We start from the raw sequence: 6,000 nt of genomic DNA on the forward strand, positions 1-6,000 counted from the left end.
GCTGCCAGAAGCTCCTTGTGCAGGTAATTGCTCTCAGCTGGCACATCAAAAACCCAAAAACACAGGAGGCCAAATCCCACCAGATCCATACAAGGGAGCAAAGGAAAAACAGGTGCTGCCTGTGCGTTCAGCATGGAGCCTAAAGAGGCTATCTCACAGTTCCACGGAAAGAGATGCAGGAAGCATTTCCCTTCACCTAGACCTCTTGGGATGTCCTCCCCTCCCACCAGCCTCCATACAAACCTGGAAAGGCCCCAGCCCGAGCTACACACGGGAGGCTGTTTGCTGATGGAGCTGCTCACCGGAGGCAGGGGAGGCACACGCTGGCTGCACGCCCGAGCCAGGAGCTGGAGGAGGCACGCAGCTCGCACGTGCTGGCTGCAGCCCTGCGCAGGGTGAGTACGGTGCCAGTGGCACTCCCGGGCACGTCTTAGATGAAAGCCTCTTCCAGTACCCACCTTTCATTAGGAACCAGATGACTGGAGGCTGGCGAGACAAATTAAGTTGGGCTCTGTACCCAGGAGGAGCCTGGAGGCGAGTTCTTTTGGTACGAGTAACACCTGTGCTTCCCTGCAAACACCAGGGCAGCATCCATCACCACTGCACCTCCTGCTCCAACATCCCCAACTACTCACAGACAGTCCTTCCCACAGGCTCACAGGTGCCTCTGGCATGGAGCAGAGCAGCTACTCCACAACTCAAACAGCACATCACAGAGGGGAGATGTTCGCTCGCCCCTTCGGTCACGTGGAGAGAACCTCAGGAGTACAGATAAGGACCTATGACAGCTAGAAGGACCAGCAAACCCTGAAGATTGCAGAAGACCTCTCCCCAATAACACTTGTTGTGGCAGCAAAACAATGCAATTTCATCCACAATATTTCTATGGATGTCTCATCCCTGCCCAGAAGCTGGAGAGCCCTCTCAAGGCACTGGCAGCCTCAGTGACAGAGGTGGGGTTTGATTTCAGCCTCAGCCACATAAGCACCAGGACCCTTCATCTGCTCACCCCAGATGTTGCTGGCATTTCTGACCATACAAGTAGCTCATTGTTTTGGGATGAGACCTTTTTTTTTCCAGCTGCAAGTGAAAATCCCATTGCCACCTAAAATCTCAAAGAGTTGAAGTCACCTTCACTTTCAAAGGCATACAGCAATAGGAGGGGGATATCTAGTGCATTGAAAGCACAGCAAATGAGGAAATAAAAGCAGGTCAGAGCAGCGCAGTGCTCATTTACCACCCATACTTCAAGGGCTCCCAAAGCAAAAGCCAGAACACCCAAACCTAGACCTTCACCAGATGTGAAGCCACTTTGCTTTACGCAGCAGCTGAGAGCCTGGCCTAGGGAGTTGTGCCGAGCAGTCCAAGTCAGTCTCCAGTTGCTTTCCAGGTGATTTAGAAGCTTGCACAGACCTGTTTGCCCCTCCTCAACAATAGCAGAGAAACACAGAATTAAGCTTGTAAGAGCAAACTGGAAAATTCCAGCATTTGCATGCCAAGTTTCAAGAGCCAGCCTCTGAGCTGGAGCAGGCTGGATCATCTATCTGCTGCTGCGGGCTCTGAGTAGGCTTACACAAGTTGGGGTGGTTCATGCCAACTCCAAATCCCTCCAGCAGCCAGTTGGGGTAACATCTCTATAGCCAACAGAATGGATTGCAGCAGGGGCAGGTGGCCAGAGATCTTTAAGGAACAGGAGATATTTTTATATGAGTATTTAAGACTAAATGCATTTTGAGCTCAGCTACCATTTATAGGATGGGAGACGCTGGTGAGCTTTAAAAGACACAAGGTATATGGATAACAGAAATTGGCAATCATTTATATACTATGAAACTAGTCAAACACGAGCATTCAGCCAAAAAACTCAAAGGCATTCTGTAGTTTGAAAGTAAATACTGGGATAGTCAGAAAAACACTAGATTTTACTGATAACCAGTTAAACCCTGTGAACACCTGATGAGAACAGATTGAAAAATGGCTTTCTTAGAATTGCTTGAGCTGTTGCATAAATAATCAGGGAAGACAACTGCTATCAGCAATGACTGCAAATGTTATTCATGAAGAGCACAATCTGTAAAAAGTTTTCCTCTATTCCTAATCTTATAACCTGCCTTTAACACATCCCTACCCCAACCCAACCTTTATGAATTGCTTTATGCTGAAGTCATAATCCTGAACTATGATCTCACACCTGCTGCCATGGAAATGATTCCTTAAATGTAATTTAAGACTTAAGAAAAAAAATACAAGTTTAGTGCTGAGACATTTTGAATTAAGAGATTTGAAAAAAAACTATCCATCTACAAACAGGTGAAACACCATTCAGAAAAGCTTTATGGTCCAATAGCAGCTACAAAATTAATTAAATCAGGTTAACGTGAATTCTTCCTACAGTTAAATCTCATCTCAGAACAAAAATAAAAACATGGCTCTGGTGGTTAAACACCTGTTTTGGCTTTGGGGGCCAATTCCTTTACAAAACAGCTCCAGCACTCGGAGCTGGACAGACGGCTTGTCCAAGCTTCAGCTGCTCTGGTGGAAATTAAATCTGATTTTTGCCATGAGGTGGCACCAGGACAAGCCCCATCAGTGAAAAGAGCAGCCAGCACAAGGTGGGGCTTGTTTTTTTGTATGTTTCAATGCTTCATAGTCAAAGAGGTTTGTTTAATAGAGGAAATAGCATTATAAGAAGAACAGACTTTCCACTCCTCCTCTTTTTCCAGTGTTGTTGCCTTCTCCTGAGTTTGGTGTTAACTCCAAGCCTTGTATGTTTGAAATGCATTGATATTAAACACAGAAGGGCAGAAATCACACCGCTGTGCCTGTTGAGAAGGATGAACTCAGTTCACCTTCACCTTTCAGTCTGGTTCCTCTCTCCATGCCCAGGCTGGAAGGCCAGCAGGAGAGCTGCTATTCACTTTCCATATCTGTTTTATTTCTAAATGCCCCTATGATCTGTGGTCAACAGCCCAGGCTAAACCCTATATAATCTGTCTAGACTGCAGGCAGATAATCCTTGGTGCTACAGAAAGTGTTGCGTTAAGCCCTGAGGCTGCACAAGGACCTATGAGTTACCCTGTGATCTTCACAAGGGTCAAAAAAATGAAGATACTCCTCAATTACTCACTCTCGCTGACCCCAAAGAAGGCTTTGCTGAAGACAGGACTGCAGAGTTAATTTCTGAGCTCTAGTTCGCCCATCGTAATCATGCCTGAAGATTAAAGGTGAGCCCTAACCGCAAGGCTTCCCCACGGGTCCAGAATTCCCATGGCATTTGGCTTCAGGGGCCAGGCTCGTATGCCTGCTGGGAATATTCCCATCTAGGCCACTGTGGGGTTTCTTTTCAAGCCTGTCCATAAGAAATGCTTTAGAATTTCCCCGGGGATAAAAAGGGATTGACAGGAATCAAACGAGCAGGTGACAGCTTGCATTCCATGCACCTCTACTTCTTGCACTCTGTGGTCACAAGTTTGCCTTACCCACCACCTGTCAGGGTCACTTCTCCCAGCAATTGTTGGGTTTCTCGTTGCTATTCCAGGAATGCAGGTGAGCAGTTTTGCTGGTACAGCCCATTTTCTAGAAGCGAGGTGCTTCCCCTCCTTGCTACCTCAGATTACCTGTGATGCCAATCAGGGCAGATGTCAACTGTGATCACATCACATCCTCCCTCATTACCTGCTTCTTCGTGTGTTCAACCATGCTATTTTTGTCCGTGCAGTTATTTGATATCGCTAAATACCAGAACTGAGGGTTTCTAAGTACAAGCAAGCTTTCATGTTGCATAGAGGAGAAGTTTGCATTTCATTTTCCCCTACCACAGCTACCAACAGTAAGATTCTTCGAGATGAACTCTCCCCTAAAGATGTGCTGGAATCCTACCCAGGAAAGTCCTGAACCTGAAATGAATTGCTGGAAATTTGGGGATATCAAACTGCCTAAGAAATTGGAAGTTGTAAATTTTAACCTACAGTATGTGGAATAGATTTTGTAAGCATGGCAATCCATGCTCACAGCTCTGCTCTGCAGACATCCCTAAAGCTATCTTTTTTTCTGTATTACAGCAGTTCCAGAGCTCTGAAAACCCTACCAATTTTGGGGATTACAGTCTGTGCCACCTGAGCGTACTCCTTGTGCATATGGGAGGGCACAACACCAACCAGGTACAGTTCATGGTTTAAATGAGATTACTGGATGGAAATTAAACACCATAAAATTCAGTCTAAGATACCAGGAAAATAATCCTTACATCAAGGTCTCCTCAGCCATAGAAGTAGCTTTTTTGCCCAAAGGAAGTGGCAAAAAATCTGAACGCCTGAGTCACATCAAATCAGTCTGGACAAAGCTATACATGGCTGGGAACGACCCTGCTCTGCCATGAGTGGGTTGGATGACCAGAGATCTTTTCCGCTGATGGTTTCTGTGTTCTGGTAATCCTGAAAATATTTGCGTGAATTTCACAAGAACGTGTGGTCACAGCACTGAGAATCCGTGCTCCTGCTCCCACCATGGGGCAAGCTGGTTCAGCCTTCCCCTGCCTCAAACACTGACCTTTGCTGGCAAGCACCAGGCAGCACAGCAGGCCCTCCTGTTCATGTTAAACATGCTCTCCTTAGGACAAACAATGGCATTTGCTAGGTTTATTCCCCACATGAGCTGGTGAAAAAAATCACAGGTAGGTTTTAGTCCCTATGACCAGTAGCAATATGAAAAGTGAACATTTTTGTGTGCCCAAGTGCACCCCAAACTGGTATCATTTATGAATTACTCTATCCACATCTAGTAACTGACATAAGCATCCCAGCACGTTTTGTTTGCACCAGCTGATGGTCCTTTCTTTAGTCCTTCCACTGAAATCGAGCAGCTTCAAACCTGGAGACTTCCATCCAAAGCTTTTTCCCCAGTATTTCTATCAATTAACTCTGACACAATTTACAGGCAGCCATTTCCATTTGTAATTTTATTGCATTAAAGACACAAGGCAACATTCCCTAGATTCCCCTTTGATTTCTCAAGATTACAGGTTCATTCCTCTGAGGGCTTCTGGAGTGACAAAGCCCTCAATTTTGTCGTCTTTTCCCCCCCTTGCTGAAGCAGTGGTTTAGAAATTATGAGAATACGAGGATGCTATGCGCACCACCCAGCTATCAAAAAGCAATTCAGACAACGGGCCACAGTCTCGGTAAGTCTAAGCTACTTTCTAAATAGAGAGGGGAAATAAAACGTCAGGCAAAGCAGTCATTTTTGTGGATGAATCACTCAAGGAATCCTATCCAGCTACCAAGTGGTCTCTAACATGACTAATTTTTACTTCTGTCTGTTCAGTGTTTCCAGTAAGTCACCTTTTCAGACACATCAGCACCTTTCCACAAGTCCCTGCTGTATTTTACTCCCTCTTTGCACTGATGATTTTTCCAGTTTGGGCAGCACTGGGGCAAGCCAGACAGCCTGGCCTGAGGTGCAGACCTGGGCCAGACCCCTCACTTCTGCTGGGCTCCAGGGTGCAGCACCCACAAGTCCCCCTATTCCCTACTGTAGACCCTCAATGGTTTGAGGGATGGGATTTTCCAGGGCTGGTGTCTTTCTGTAGCATCCACAAGCTGCTGGATTAGTTACCAACCCTCGCAGCCATCTGAAACTTCAGGTTGGCTGGTCTCTTCCTCAGACACCTTTCTGCACAAGTCCAAGGTGTTTTGGCCACATTTTCAAGAGGTACAAAATACTCCATTAGCATTTCACCTCCCTTCAAGCATCTGACGCAGAAAAAAAGACCACAGCAGAGTATCAACCCTAATTGCTCTTTCCTCAGGCATTAAAACTATTCTCACAAAACCATGTCAGGGTACAGGAAGCAGGCAGGCTGTGGTCTGCTGTGCTTTGTATCTGAGCTACAACTAACCCATAACTAACCCATAACTTTTACAAAACAAGCTAGCAAGCTATGCACATACACACCATCGGCTCTCACTTGCAGCACTGTCCCTAAACAACCCAGATCTCTAG

Source organism: Aythya marila (genome assembly GCF_965140915.1).
Source record: "Aythya marila genome assembly, chromosome: 19".
NCBI lineage: Eukaryota > Metazoa > Chordata > Aves > Anseriformes > Anatidae > Aythya > Aythya marila.